Raw genomic sequence first — 16928 nt, 5'->3', positions numbered from 1 at the left:
ACAGCCTCCACCTGAAATCAAAGATTTTAAATTAAAATCTTTTTCAGAATTAGAGCAAATGCTTGATGAGAAATTCAAAACTTTAAATATTAGTCCTTTAATAGCAGAGGATGATGATAATTTTCCTAATATGGATTAAAAGGTCAAGGTTGCAGCAGATATTAATAAACAAGATGAATATTATGCTGATAAACCTGCTCAAAGGATGTACTACTATCCTAGGCCTACTCCTCAAGATGTTTTATTAGAGGAGCATGAGCATATTATTACCAATAGTTATAGTGGTAAAGAAATCTATGAATGAAACATAGATGGTTATAGTGAAAGATAGATTTATTGTACCATACATAGGATGTTGATGTATAGTACGATAAGTAAGGTTAATAAAAATAATGAGCCAACTATCGCAGATATGATTATTGCTGGTTTTACTGGCCAATTAAAAGATTGGTGGGATAATTATTTAACCCAAGAACAGCGTGGTAATATTCTGAATGCTGTAAAACGGGAGCAAGAATTTCTCAAGAACCAGTTCTAGTTCCAAATGCTATTTATTAATTGGTTATTAATATTATACATCATATATCAGGAAGATGGTCGGATAATAATGAAACTATTAGAACCATGCTTCAGAATTTAAGATGCAAAACCCTTACCTCATTTAGGTGGTATAAGGATGTATTCCTTTGTCGGGTTATGGAATTACCTGAGTGCAATGACACTCATTGGAAATCCAAATTTATAGATGGATTACCCGCCATTTTTGCGGAAAGAGTTAGAAAAGCTCTTAGGAAAATGAGAAGCTAGTATCAATTATGACAATTATACTTATGGAAAGTTAATAGGCACATGTATGCAGGAAGGCTTAGCCTTATGCAATGAGATTAAGTTGAATCAGCAAATTAAAAGACATGGTCTGAATGAGAGACAACAATTAGGAGAATTTTGTGGACAATTTGGTATGGATATTCCACAAACCAAAGCACCTCATAGGCGCAAGAAAAAAAAAGAAAGATTTCCAAGTATGGAAAGAAAAACGCTTGCAAAAGAAAGCAAGGCGGAAAAAAGAATTCAAGAAGAAAAATGATTTTGTTAAATCCAAAAATTCAAAAGCCTGTTATAAGTATGGAAGAGTTGGTCATTTTAACAAAAATTGTAAAGTCAAGGAAACGAATAAGAACCTTGATATCGATGATAACCTAAAGAATCTTTATACAAGATATTATTAAATTCAGAACCGGAAGATTCTAGTTTTGAGTCTGATAATTCGGAGGACTCTTCATCAAATGAAGATCTTAGAGTTCTTGAAAATGAAAGTTATACCTCTACCAGTTCAGATGAAGAATGTGCACCATGTCAAATGGGACAGCCATGTACTAAGGGTAATAAAGAAGAGGATGAATTTTATAATCCCTTCTCCCAATTCCAAGATACCAATATCAATGTTTTAGACGGTAATAACCTTGTGGATTTATTAAAGATCATTAAAGATCCAGAGCTTAGATCTCAAATTATTGATAAGGTGAATGAATCACCAAAGAAGCCAGAAATGTAGACTGGTATTCAAATACAAGAATCACCAGGTCCATACACCATGTCAGAAGTTAAAAAACTTCTTCAACAACGGAGAAATATTATAACTACTCCAGCCACAACCCAAGATTTGGAAAAAGAGATTGATAATCTCAAACAGGAGATTTCCACCCTTAAACAACATAATATGATTTTAGATGAGAAAATTTCTAGAATCGAGGATAGGGGGAAACAAGTTATGGAAATTCCAGTAGATAAAATTATAGAAGATACATCTGTAGAAGGAAGTACCAGTAAAGAAAGAGAATTTCTGAAAACTTTGGAATTTATTACTTCCCAAAAGTTTTTTTTTTTTTTTTTATAAAAGTTACTCTTTTGATTGATTATAATTTCAAAAAAGAATTTACTGCTCTAGTTGATAGCGGAGCTGATTTAAATTGTATTCCAGAAGGATTAATTCCTTCAGAATGTTTTCATAAAGCTACCCATAGTCTTAGATCTGCTAATGGGTAGAAAATGGGAATTACTTTTAAATTACCTAAAGCTTATATATGCCATGACAAAGCCTGCATACCAGAAAGTTTTGTGCTGGTAAAAGATATTTCCAATCAAATAATTTTGGGAACCCCATTTTTTTAAAAAATATTTCCTATCCAAAAATGGGATACTAAAGGTATTATAGGAACCTTTGAAGGAAAAGCTGTCGAATTTCAGTTTATAACTGAGCCATTTTCAAGGATTATAAATGAAATCAAAGATAGGTTGATGAATAAACATCAACAAGTCAATTTCTTAAAACAAGAAATTTATACTCTTAATATTGAAGAGATTTTGCAAAACCCTAAATTACAGCAAAAAATAGATTTTCTAAAAAATCAATTTTCATTACAAATTTGTAGTGATCATCCTAATGCTTTTTGGGATAGAAAAAAGCATATTGTTTCTCTTCCATATGAAGAATCTTTTTTTGAAAATAATATTCCTACAAAAGCAAGACCATGTCAAATGAATTCTGAATATTTAGAATTATGTAAAAATGAGATTTCCTCTCTTTTACAAAAGGGTCTTATAAGATCTTCAAAATCTCCATGGTCATGCATAGCTTTTTATGTTAATAAACATGCTGAACAGGAACATGGAGTTCCTAGATTGGTTATTAATTACAAACCCCTTAATAAAGTTTTTAAATGGATTCGATATCTGATTCCTAATAAAAAGGATTTATTGGATCGTCTCCATAATGCTATTATATTTTCTAAATTTGATTTAAAATCGGGATATTGACAAATTCAAATTGTCGAAGCAGATAAATATAAAAATGCTTTTAATGTCCCTATTAGGCAATTTGAATGGAATGTTATGCCATTTGGATTAAAAAATGCCCCTTCAGAATTTCAAAAAATTATGAATGATATTTTTATGCCTTATAGCAATTTTATTATTGTTTATATAGATGATATTTTAGTATTTTTCAAATACTATAGAAATGCATTTTAAACATCTTGATATATTCAAGAAAATTATTATTCAAAATGGTCTGGTTATATCTAAACCAAAAATGTCTCTTTTTCAAACAAAAGTCAGATTTCTGGGTGATAACATTGAAAAAGGAAGGATTATTCCCATTAATAGAAGTATTGAATTTGCTTCTAAATTTCCTGATATTATTACTGATAAAACCCAGCTTCAAAGATTTCTTGGAAACTTAAATTATATTTCACCATTTTATAAAGATTTGGCGAAAGATATATCTATTTTATATGATAGATTAAATAAGATTCCTAAACCATGGACTGATAGTCATACCCAAGCAGTTCGCATATTAAGGAAAAGGTTAATAACCTTCCTTGTCTCGCTTTAGCCAATCCTAATTGGCAAAAGATCATTGAAACGGATGCCTCTGATATTGGGTATAGAGGGATTTTAAAACAGTATTCTCCAGATGATAAATAGGAGTATTTGGTCCAATTCTATTCTGGTAAATGGAATAACAGTCAGAAAAATTATGCTACTGTGGCTAGAGAAATTCTTGCTATAGTAAAATCTGTTCTTAAATTTCAAGGAGATTTATATAATCAAAAGTCTTTAATCAAAACTGATTGCCAAGCAGCTAAATTTATGTTTAATAAAGATTGCAAACATGTTGTTTCTAAACAAATGTTTACAAGATGGTAGGCATTATTAGCCCCATTTGATTTTGAAATTCATTATATAAAAGGGACAGATAATAGTCTCCCTGATTTTCTCACCAGAGAATATTTGAGTTCATAACTCTTATTCATCTTATTTGTAGGATGAGGCCCCAATTTATCCCTAACTCTTATAGAGGAAGGGGAGGTAGAGGAACACCATCAAAAGGAACAGGTAGAGGCACCGTTCTAGCCCAAATGGGAAGCAAAAAGCTAATAGCTGATAATATTGCAAGATCTTCCAGTAATAGCAGGAAGTAAATTACATATGAAGAATATTTGGCTTTCATAGAAGCCCAGCAGAAGAAGGATAATATGCCACCTTGATATTTTAGTGCCCTTACTGACGATGATCATGAGGACACCGATTCATATGAACAAAATGACAATAGCGAGTTAATAATTCTCATAGAAAATGAAGATCTCCAATGGAGAAATGAGCCTTGACAAATCATGCAAAGGTATTTCGATCAAGCATCATACGCTACAACTACTTATAAATATCACATGAATTATGAGCTGGTTCTTTCTTCTTTAGGATCAGCAAAATTTCAACATTTTTACCCTGCTAATAGCAAAAAGGTTTATAACTTTTCAAAAATTATTATAAAAAAGATTTTGTCTCCAAATGAATGGGGAATCAGTACTTTAAAGGAAAAGGATTATATCCATCCTGAACAAAAAATCCCAGTTAAATTTAACTATTGGGATTATGTTGAAGCCTTTAATAAAGTCTTTTTATATGAAAATCCTAATAGGAAACATTCATGGTTTATAAAAATATGTGCCAATGTTTATAAACAGGGCATTCCAAATTGGTTTTGTCTGTCACGACCCGGCTAGGGGCCGCGACGGGTACCCGGGGCTATCCACCGAGCACCGTTCGTTCTATTACTTCTTCGGCTTATTTAACAATCATTTACCCGATTCATGCTCAATGTATAATAAAATCCATTTTCATTTAGAAACAAAATGCTTTCATACATATAAGCCCTTAGGCTAGCAAAAATACCATATAGTATATATATATATATATATATATATATATATATATATATATATGCATATACACATAATGACCATGCCATGAAACTGCACGACCCACGTCGAGTATCTACGAGCCTCTAAGAGATGACATCTACAACTGTACACAAAAGAATCATCATAGGCACCTCCGGGACGATGGAGGGCTTTCAGTCCGCTAGCAGTCTCTAAGAATCCGGAGCAAGATCTCCTCCCTGTCTACCTATGGGCATGAACACAACGTCCAAAGGAAAAGGACGTCAGTACGAATATTGTACTGAGTATGTAAGGCAGGAATGAAATAAACAAACATAATGGAAAGATCACGCGTCATGAGACAAGGACATAACCTGCACAAGTGTCATAGGCAAATGTATTACTTATTTATATCCCATTTTATACAATCATAGTATACATGTTATCTCGTCCCATACATCATTGCGTACATCATCACATCATAATCTGTATCGTCACCCGCGTCCGGGTAACCCTCATATGCCGCCCACTAGTGGTGATCGTGTCTAGCCCTCTAGGCGCGGTGTAAATATAGCAGCCCGCATTAGCGGTGACATGTCCGGCCATATAGGCACGGTGGAATCATAGCAGCCCGCATTAGCGGTGACATGTCCGGCCATATAGGCGCGGTGGAATCATAGCAGCCCGCATTAGCGGTGACATGTCCGGCCATATAGGCGCGGTGGAATCATAGCTGCATAAAAAAGTTCATGAAATGGTTTTTGAAGACTCTAGTTCATTTTTGGGTGAGGATGTAAAAAATGAAGTGAATTTGAAATTGAAGCGCATTGGACCACATTCTACCATTTTTCAACATTGTGCTTGCTTGATGATATGAAAGTTGAACCAATCAAGCCAATGGAGAATTTTGGAGATGAAGAAGAAAGCGTTTTCATTTTGAAGTTTGCTATGCCAAGAAGACAAAATGGCATGCCTCACTTAAGGGCCAAGAAGTGCAAAATGCGACACCCGAGAGTTGGCCTCTTTGCTTTTCTACCACCGCCCCATGAGCGTCATCATAATCTTGATTCAAAGTTGGGGCGCAAATTCATATCTTCCAAATGGAAGGAAAAGTGGTAAAGATAACCGTCGTGCCGCGACGTTAAATCGAGCGCTTGGTGGGAGGCAACCCATCGTTTTAAAAATTTTGAATCGTTTTTGAAATTTTATTTTTTAGAATAGTTTAGTTTATGGTTTTTGACTAATCTGCAAAGTTTCAGAATTTTTGGAGTTGTTTTGAGCATGTCGGATATCCGGACAGCCCCCAAACTAGTAAAAGCTGCAAAAAAAAAATCTGGTGGCATAACCTGCGAATCGCAGGTCATGCCTGCGAGTCGCAGGTCAGGTCGCAAAGTGTGACAGAGACAATTTTTTTTTTTTTTGTTTTGCTCTCAAACTATTTTATGTTTTGTTTCGATTATGTGCAGTGAGGACACTGCAATGTTCGTAGTTGGGGGTGGCATGTGGTAGCACATTATATTTCAGTTATGCTTGATTTGTGCCCTTGTCGGGCTTTTGTCTTATGTATGAATATTGTGTGCCCTTGCCGGGCTTGTTTTATGATTGTTGGTGTGGCTGTGGATAGTTGTTGTTACAAATGGAACTTGCTCAAAGTTTTGAAAACTTTTTTGTTGGCATGTTGTGGATTAGTCACTTTTATTATTTTATTTCCGTTCTTAGTTAGGTGGTTTAGGAGTAAAAATGGTGTTCCCCTTGACCAATTTTGGCTTGCTTGGTACCAACTTATTTAAACCTTGGTGTATGAATTCTTGATTTTTGAAAAAAAAAAATGATTGAAGTAAGGATTCTTGTTGTGACTTTTAAACTCAATTTTTGGCTCTTACTTTCACTAATTAGTCTCTTTAGGCTATGATTGACTTTGTGAGTTCATTTTGCTCAATTGGTTTTTGGATACATATTTCACTTGAGTTTGCACGTGCCATGTGTGGTGAGGTTTTGTGAGTTCTTTTGCATTACTTATGGTCTAGAACTTGCCTGGAATGTGTTTCAAGGAGAAATCCTAGACTACACTTGGTTTAAAAAATGATGTTAGGTCTTCCTTGGACCGTTTTTGCGTCTTAAATATCCTACCCTTGCATGTTTTCCCTAGTTAACCCTTTTTGAGCATTTAACCTTTTCTTTGACAACCATGTTACAAGCTTTACCTTGTTCTTCATTGATCCATCTTTTGGTACTCTACCTCCTTAAGTGCGTTGAAAGTGCAAACATAGGCTAAAAGCCTAAGTTTGGGGGTGATGGTTGGAAAAGTTGTTATGTGGGAGTTACTTTAAAGGTGAAAGAAAAAAAATTGAAAACTTCCTTGTTATTTTGAAAAAGAAAAAAAAAAGAAAAGAAAAATGAAGGTAGAATAAAGAGTTGTGATTAATGGGAAGACTAAGTGGTGAAATAAAAAAAATGAAGAAAGGGGTGGAAAAGTTTCAAAGGAAGTGTGCGTTGAATGTTAAAAATTGTAGTGCTTAGGGAGGTTTTGAGTCACTTTTACCCAAATTGTGCCCTACCTTAACCAAAAGCCTAAATTACAACCCTTTAAGTCCTAATTGATTTTGAACCAAGTGTGTCTACATTAGTGGAGAAATACATTAAGGGCAAACTTATGGTACTACTTGTGTGCATTTGAACATCTTTGTGAGAAAGAGAGTTAATTCTTTCTATTTGATATCTCATTTGAATTACATTTTCTAAGTGTAGGATTCTCTCTTGAGTGTGAGGGCACATGAGAATTTAAGTTGTGAATTTGTTCCATTTTCCAATTGAGATGAATGAACAAAAGAAAGTTGTTTTGTGATAATGAGGCAAATTTTGAAGCTTTAGTGTCATGACGTGATTGCTACTTTGATTAACTTGGTGTTTGAACACTTGAAATGAAAAAGAAGAGTTTTTAAGAAGTTGGTGATTCATATGTTTTGGATTAATTGGTGGTACCAATCAAAGTCATGTGTTTGTGCTTAAAGTATACTTTTTGACTTGGTATGATGTTGGTGCACTTTTGAATGGAGTCCTTTGAAGGGAATTGTAAGTTTTGATTTGCTTGAGGACAAGAAATAGTTTAAGTTTGGGGGTATGATAAGTTGGTATTTTACCAACTTATTTCTTCTTTAAGCTTAGACTTTTGCAATGATTGATTGAAAAAATAGTGCATTTAATGTCGTTTACTTCCATTTTATAGGTTTATGTGATTTGGAAGTAATCGGAAGAAACCAAGCGAAAATAAAGTCAAAAAGAGGCCAAATTGGACAAAAACTGCACAGTTTTGCAAACTGTCAAAAGTGGACAGTTTTGCAAAAACGGGACAGAACTGCAAAAAACAGGCAGAACTGCAAAAATTGAAATCTGGGGCATATTTTGTCATTTTTTTAACTTGAAAGAATTAGGGCAGCTACAAAAGAGAGACTTGGGGCATATCATTATCATCTTTGGCAGTTTTCATACAAGTTTGGAGGCTAAGGTTTTTCTACACCATTGGAGGAGAAGATTGGAAGCACTTCAATGAGATATTTCTTAATCCTTTCTTCAATTCCTTATTTTGTATTGATTATCTAAGTGTGTAGCTTTCTATTCCATGAATTGAATCTTGTTTATGAAAATATTCTTGATTAAAGTTTGGTTTGAAACTCTTGTTATGCTTATGTATTGAATGATTTTTATTGCTATTGAAGTGGGTCTTTGTTGATTTAATTAATCTCGTTCTTGAATGTTTCCAAAGGGATTAGCTAACCCTAGGACTCACCCATTTACTTTGATTGAGCTCGGAAGAGGAAATCTAGGTTGGGAAAGATTGATTAACAAGAATTTGTGTCATTAAACTCATCTAATAACTTGAGCTCGGAAGAGGATAGTTACTTGAGGTTAAATTGATTGTGCCTAATATCACACTCTAAGGCTTGGAAAAGCTTAGAGTGAAATTCATTGATTTGGTTGGAAGACTTTCAATGAGATTTTAGAAAGCATTATCTATTTACATAAACCCGCTCTTAGTTGTAAAATCGTAAAATACGTTGGATCGTTACTTGAGTGTAATCTCCTATTATTCGTGCTTGTGGCCATTGATCATTTTACTCGCTTTCTAGGTTAGTTTACATTTTTGCATTAGTTATAATTTTCTCCAAAAACCAAAATATTATTCATCGTTTGGCTTTAGCTTAGTTGGTGAAAGTTTCTTACTTTCTTAATCGCCTAGCATATTGTTCCCTGTGGGATCGACCCCGACTCATAGTTGGGTAAAATATATTGCATACGACCGTGTACACTTTCTCTTTGAGGAGTGGATTTGGACGTTATCAACAACCTCCAAATAAGAAAAGAAATCTTGAAAAGAAGTTCTTTAATTCAAACTTTATCAAGATGAGGGATGGGTTGCTTCTTTGTTTGAAGTTCTGATAGACACTGACACAAGTGAAACTCCCATTAGGATTGAGCACCAAATTTCTTTGTCCTTTCTATGGGTTTGATTGGTATCACTTCTCTAAATATCAAGGGCTGTGAAGAAATGACCTTTTGTAGTTGATTAATATCCAATCTGCTTTCATGAATGAACTAATTGTCTTGGTATTTCCGCTTTCCGGTGAAGTTGAGTTGTTGAAAGAGGGGCCTAGAGTTTGTACATTTATACCACCAGAATAGAGCCTAGGTAATTGTCTCCTATTTTCCAGAGTATGTTGGCCTCCACTAGCTTTCTAGTATCAGTTAGATGTTCACAGCAGAAATTTTTTACCATGGTAGAGTCTGAACTAACAAAAGTTGTGTGAGGCTCCACCTTTGCTTGACAAGTGGAATTTCTGGGTCCCATCAGTACTTTTGCTTACCCACACCTTTCTCTCTCTCTTTTATTCTTTCCAATTATCTTTTTGCTCTCTCATTTCTCTCTTTCTCATAGAATGTAAAGCTTTTTTTTTTCTCTCTCTGGAAAATACTAGTTAATACAAAAATATTTCGTTTCTATTTTTTTAGCAGAGTATGGAACTTTTGACTTCACTAATGCACAACTGTTATCAGAATTCTAAATATGCAAAATGTATATTAAAATGCATGCGATATACTATACATGTGTTTAAAAGTTAATTGAGGTTATAAAACGTTGAAAGGCAATATTTAGCTTCACTCAGATTTATAAAATATATTTATAAATCACATTTCTAAAATAAAAAAAGGCTCCCGGAGCAGTAAGCTCCCATATACAACAACAACAACCTAGTGAAATCCCACAACGTGGGGTCTGGGGAGGGTAGAGTGTACGTAGACCTTACTCCTACCAAGGAAGGACGGCTGTTTCCGAAGACCCTCGGCTCAATAAAAAGCATAAAAGAGGTCAGATAAGGCTAAGAAATTCAAAGCGATATGAAAATGCAAATAACGAAAGCGACACAGATAAAATAGGATAATCAAAATACATGAAACAACAGATAATAGCAGAAATCAGAGCACAAGAAATTATACTGCGATAATGCGCCTACTAATAAGGAAGGATAACGAGACTATCTACTAGCCTACTACCCTAATCTGGGTCCTCCAAACCCTCCTATCTAAGGTCATGTCCTCGGTAAGCTGTAACTGCGCCATGTCCTGTTTAATCACCTCTCCCTAATACTTCTTCGGCCTACCCCTACCTCTTCTAAAACCATCCATAGCCAACCTCTCACACCTCCGCACTGGGGCATCTGTGTCTCTCCTCTTCACATACCCAAACCATCTCAGTCTCCTTTCCGCAGCCTGCTTGTCTTTGCACATCTTTTTCTTCATGGCTTCGATAGCTTGTGCGGATCCCGATGCTTTCTCTGTGCTCTTCAGCGTCATCTCTTGAAGGCTATTTACACCGACGAACTCAGATGGAACGGCCTCCAGCTCACGACATGATATAAGAACAAGGCGCTTAAGTGTTCGGAATGCAGAGTTTGAAGCCGTCCAAGTTTCAAAATCTGCCCTGTTAACCCACAATACTGTGAGTTTGCTAAAACCTATTGAATTCCAGGTCTTTTCACTACGGGTCTTCCCACTAAACTCATTTTCATTCAGCTTAAGGATTTCAAGGCATTCTAATTCCCCTAGTCTATTCGCATCACTCCAAGCAAACTTTGTTTTGGACAAAGTTAACTTCTTCAGTTTGTATAGAAACTTGACGAATATTGGAGGAATTTGAAGTTGAGGAACATTGTTCCTGGAGCTGCCAGAAACATTCAACAGCTTCAATTTTTTCACGCACTCTAGCTTTTCAAAATTGTTGAATCCAGCCTGGTTAGTTTAAAAAAACTCAAACCATATTCCCTTGAATACTCACTTTTTTGAGATTACAAGCCCTTTCAAACACATCTTCTCTGCAACTTCCTGGTTCAACTCTAGAAAGGGTTTATAGGCGAGATGATTCTACATATCTTTTCTTTTTAGCAGGCCTAGGGGATGGCAACTTCGCAGGGACATTGGTGTGTAGATATGTCAACTTTAGCATGCTCCATATGTCTATATCGATGGTGCGCATCTCTGTATTAAAAATAAGAGTTTCTATATTCTGAAACTCACCAAAGCACATAGGAAGCGTCTCGGCGGATTTACTCGAGACAGCAATTTACCTCAAATAAAATAGATTGCTGAAATCCTTTTTGAAAAAATAATTGAAAGGTTCAACGTCCAAGAACCTAATCAGAGGAGATGCATCAGGGAAGGGTGGAATGCTATCAAGATCCACATTTCCTATTTGTTTTTCGAAAAAACATAAGAAAGACCTAACATGCTCAAGATTTTCTTCTTTGGAGAAAATATTGTTCCTGTAGGTGGAGGAAGAATCTTTCCTTTCTTTGGAAAAGGAAAGATCTTTCCCTTCTTTGGAGTAGAGATCTTTCAAAAGAGAGAATTCAATGCACAATCGACGAGATGTATCTAGATTATCTGATGTATTAAGATCAGATTTCTTAGATACTTCTTGGACAAGACCTTCATTTTCAGCCTCCAACTTGCAAAACTGGTGCAACATATGTCGTGTAGACAACATGTTTTTACTTGACCATCAGCCCTTTTTTGCATTACCATCACTAAATTCCTATTGACAAGTGCATTCAAGTAATACTCCGCTATATCCTCGAGGGTGCCCTTTAACTTGGAGTACTTTATCAAACCCTCGGCAATCCACAGGCGAATCAACCTCCAAGCAGGAATTTCAAATCCTCGTGGAAAGGCGGCGCAATACAGGAGGCACGGCTTCATCTCTTCGTCTAGATGATCATAACTCATTTCCACATATTTCAAGCAGCTCTCAGGGTCATCTTCATTTATAAGGTACTGTCCTACATTGTCGCTAATCATTTCCCACTCGCTTTGGTTTGTACGTCCTCTTAGAGCTCCTTCAACCACCACTAGTGCAAGTGGCAGTCCACCACATCGTTCTGCAATACGTATTTCATGTCCTACAAACTCATCAGGACACCTTCTATTACTGCCAAAAACTCTTTTTTGCAACAATTGAAAACTTTCATTGTCTTCCAAAAATTTCAAATAGTGAGGATCATCACTGGCATATCTACCAACAGGTTTCACACGAGTGGTGATCAAGATTCGGTGGCCTTTGTTGTCATCTTCCGGGAAAGCTTTCCTGACTAAATCCTCAACCTTCGTATCCCACACATTGTCCAACACAATGAGACGTTTACCTCCTCTGGAAATGTGTCCACATATTACCTCCAGTCATTCTCTTCCTTATTCTGATGTTCTTCAGTGATTTTTGTGTACGTTTTCAGAATACTAAGGAGGACCTTTTTTCGTATGAATTCCCGGCCTACGCGAACCCAAATTCTCTTGTAAAAACCAGGAGACTCATGATCAAAATCTTTATAGACTTTTGTTGCCAGTGTAGTTTTGCCAAGTCCAGGCAACCCCACCACAGGAATAGCATCTAATTTATCGGTTCCTTCAACAAGTCGTTCGATCAATTTTCTCGCTACTTCGTCAAAGCCCACAACTTCGTTTTCTTTCAACAAAGTATTCTGTTGGAAGACATAAAACACTCTTAAATTTGTTTGGTTCCATGTGGTTGTGGACTAATAAAAATTAATAAAGCAGCGGAACTATTTGTCTTGTAAAACAAATTTACAAACTCAAAAGGTGAGCAGAAAGGTATACTCACGGTTTCTTTAGATCAAGAGGTTGAACATTTTGTGATATCTGTTTCTTTATAACTTGGATGTGACTCATTCTATACTTGATGAAATGCTCTTATTTTCATGAGAAAAAATATTCCATTTAATTTGCAGTTGACTTTGTAGCAAATACAAATTGATTCATTATGAACAATCCTTAATTACAAAAAGAAAAAGGCACTCCCTCCGTCTCAATTTTAGTGTCCTCTTGAAGTTTAAAATTTTCGTTTTACGTATTGGGCAATTCGCAGGAATGCCCTAATTTTGGGGTGGTTTTAATTTTTCCCCAGCAAATTGGTGGTCTTTAATTTTTGTCTTTCGCCTAATATCATGAGGTTTGAGGTTCGAATCTCGGCTTAATAAAAAAAAACGCAAGACAGAGTTTTATAGCAAAGTTAGGCCTATTCGGACAAAAGTTAGGCCTCAGGTAAGATTTTGAATGCAAAACTCTGCCTACAAGCAAAGTTTTGAATGCAAAACTCTACCTGCAGGCAGAGTTTTGCAAGTCAAAGTTCATCCTCAGGCATAGTTTTGCAAGTCATCAGGCATAGTTTGCTTGCAAACTCTTTTGAATGCAAAACTCAACCTTCAGGCAGAGTTTTGCAAGCTAAAGTTAAACCTCAGGCATAGTTTTGCAAGCCATCAGACAAAGTTTGCCTAAACTTTTGCCTTGCGATTTTTTTTTTTTTTTTGTATGAGCGGGGGTTTGAACCCGGAACCCATGGGTTTTTAGGCAAAGGACTAAAACTAAAGATTTCAAATTTGAGGGGCAAAAATTAAAGACCAATATGCTTTTGAAGAACACTCCCCACAAAAAAATGTTACGTATTTCACCTTTAATGAAAAGCTTTTATAGTCCACACAAATGTTATGGAGCCACAAAAACTTTTCCCTTTAAACTTTTAAGAAAACAAGTTTCGACAAACATTTTTTTTCCCTTCTAAAACTTTATGCTGCGTCAAACTATCACATAAATTAAAACAGCATGAGTACTCTTTATAAATAAAAAAAGAAAGATAATATTTTGAGTTTTGATTGATCCTAGTTTTCTCTCTTTACTTTTCCTCGATAGAAAATGTGTAGATTTTACAATCTTTTTCTTTTTTTCTTTACTCTTCCTCGGTAGAAAATGTGTAGATTTTACAATCTTTTTCTTAAATTCTCTAAAGAGTCAATCTCCTTTTACACCTTTCTCAACAGATCAGAGCGTGCAATACATTATTTGTAATCAACTTCTTGAATCATATATTTTCGTGAAAAGAAAATATTTTCCATCATACTAAAGTACCAAACACACTTCTAGATGATAAAACAAGAAAATTATTTTCTCAGAATATAAATGATTTACCTATTCATATTTTTTGTATTTGATACGTTAGTTAGAATAGAGCATTTACATATATTCAAAGCCAAACATTATTAGTTTTTTTTTTTTTTAGTTAGGAGTGCAACTTCTGGTGGTGGGGGTAGACAAGGGGTTAAGGTTAGGTGGGTTTTGGACGGTTGATAAGTTGGTATTTTTCCAACTTAGCTCTTCTTTAATCTTAGACTTTTGACTTGTTTGATTGTGAAAATAGTGAATTTAATGTTGTTTACTTCCAGTTTACAGGTTTATAAAATTTAGAAGTGATCGGGAAAGAAACCAAGTGAAAACAAGTCAAAAAGAAGTCAAATTGAAGAAAATGAGAAAAGCGGCTAAAACAAACAAACACGTTAGATCTTCAAATCTGAAAATTTGGGGCTGTTTTGGTCATATTTGGATGTGGAAAATTGGGAGCTATAAGAGCATGACTTAGGGAGACATTATTCATATCTTTGGCTAACCCGTTCAAGCTTAGGAGCAAGAAGCACCAACCACAACTAGGGTTTGAAGATTTGGAGGCACACAATGACACTACTAAAAAAACAGTGAATTTCGACCAAAATTTTTCAACCTCACTTTTTTGTCGAAAAATAATCGACCACATTAGGTCGAAATTTTCAGTTTTTTTTTTTTTTGGGATTTAGCCCTCAATCTGTCGATATTTACACGGGAAATAAAATTTCAACCGCATGAGGTCGAAACTTATTTTTGTACAAATAATAAATGAGAAAAAACATTTTTAAAAATTATATTATATAAATAAAACAATTAATTAAAAAAAAGAATTATATTTCGACCGCATGCGGTCGAAATAATTAAGTCAAATCTGACTTAATATTTCGACCGCACGCGGTCGAAATAATAAACTTGTAAAATTTAAACTTCAATCGTGCAATTCTTATTCCCAACAACCAAAACCTAATTATATTAAAACTCCCACCCCCACCGTACCCCTACCCAGTCGCCGACACTCCACCCCACCACACCCCTACTCCTCCCCGCCGCTGACGCCCCATCCCCACCACTGCCTGTCCTCCGTCGCCGGCGTTGCTGTCCGCCGCCACTAAAGGTAAGTCATTTTTTTCCATTTTTTTTCAATCTCTTTTCTATCATTTTTTTTTTTTGGTAAATATCTCATTTCTATCATTATTAGTTACATTACTTTGTAATTGTAATTGTAATTTAATTAGTAGATTACTTATATTTATTGTTAAAGTTTGCATTTGTAGCTATTTGTTAAAATTTTACTAAGTGTAAATTGAAATTTATTTGCTATTCTAGTAACAAGTTCCCCTCCGTATGTTTTTTTTTTTTTTTTTTTATTTAGTTACTTTCTCTTTTCCCCAAAATATCCATGTGGGTTTCTTGGTTTGTCCCTCACTGCTTCTGTTTGATGCCTACATAACCAGGATTTTGGTTTTTGTATGTGGGTTTAGCAGTTTTTTCTGTTCTTGTGTTCCTGAAAGGCCAAACGAGGCTGATTGTATTTATTACTTGAGGACTGGTATTTGTGGCTATGGTGCTCGTTGTCGCTTCAATCATCCTCGTAACCGTAGTAATTTGGTAATTTTGTGTTGTAGTTGTGTAATTCTAGGGTTCATCTTTAGGGTTTTTTTTTTTTTTTTTTAATGTGGCTGATCACTTGATTTACTTTGTTACTGTACAATTTCAAGGTATTTATTTATATTTAACGTGCCTGATCACTTGATTTACTTTGTTATTGTCCAATTTATTTCTAGGTATTTTTGTTTAATATGCCTGATCACTTGATTTACTTTGTTACTGCCCAATTCAGGTTGATCTTAGTAAATATCGCGACTTTTTATCTATCTTCATTCTTGATTTTTAGTATTTTTAGACATTAGTGATGCCTGTTGTTAATCCTTCAAAATTGTAGTTTGAAAGAAGAAAGATCTTACTTTGTTATACATTTTGCACTTCGAATCTTCCGCTAAGTCAGCACGAAAGATTTGAAATTTCAAACTATAATTCCCATTAAATTGCGTAATTCTAAGGTTCATTTCAGGGTATATTATGTTTGATATTCCTGATCACTTGATTTACTTTATTTTAGCGTCCAATTCAGGTTGATCTTCGTAAATAATGATTTTTTTTCCTAACTTAAATTTCTAATTTTCAGTCTATTTAGACATTAGTGATGTCTATTGTTAGTCCTTGAACATTGTAGTCTGAAGGAAGAAAGATATTTCCTTTTAGACATTAGTGATAGCTATTGTTAATCCTTGAAATAGTAGTTTGAAAGAAGAAAGATCTTTCCTTTTAGACATTAGTGATATCTATGTTCATTTATGATTTTTAGTCTTTGAAAATTGTAGCCTGAAAGAAGAAAGATTTTCTTTTTTTTGTACATTTTGTACTTCTAATTTTTAGTGAAGACAGCACGAAAGATTTGAAATTTCATTTATGTAAATTGATGACAGGCTGTGGGAGCATCAAGAGCTACTGGAGGAGAATACCCTGAGAGAGTCGGTCAATCTGTTTGCCAGGTAGTTTTATTAAATGTGATAGCAATTAGTTTGGCATTTGGTGTTCATTTAATGATCAACTTCGAGAGAGAAGATGTGTTTTCTGGATTTGACTCTCTTTAGTACAATAACTTTGTTTACTTTAGTACAATAACTTTGTTTACTTTTTTGTTGATCC

At 34.9% G+C, this 16928-nt stretch overlaps 1 pseudogene; it reads right to left on the bottom strand.

The window, feature by feature from the left end:
- Positions 1-4370: 4370 nt before the first annotated feature.
- LOC132637886 (putative late blight resistance protein homolog R1A-10) lies at positions 4371-13544 on the bottom strand (annotated as a pseudogene).
- Positions 13545-16928: the final 3384 nt, after the last annotated feature.

The sequence above is a fragment of the Lycium barbarum genome, chromosome 4, assembly GCF_019175385.1.
Source record: "Lycium barbarum isolate Lr01 chromosome 4, ASM1917538v2, whole genome shotgun sequence".
Taxonomy (NCBI): Eukaryota; Viridiplantae; Streptophyta; class Magnoliopsida; order Solanales; family Solanaceae; genus Lycium; species Lycium barbarum.
This window is presented reverse-complemented; position numbering and strand designations above follow the sequence as displayed.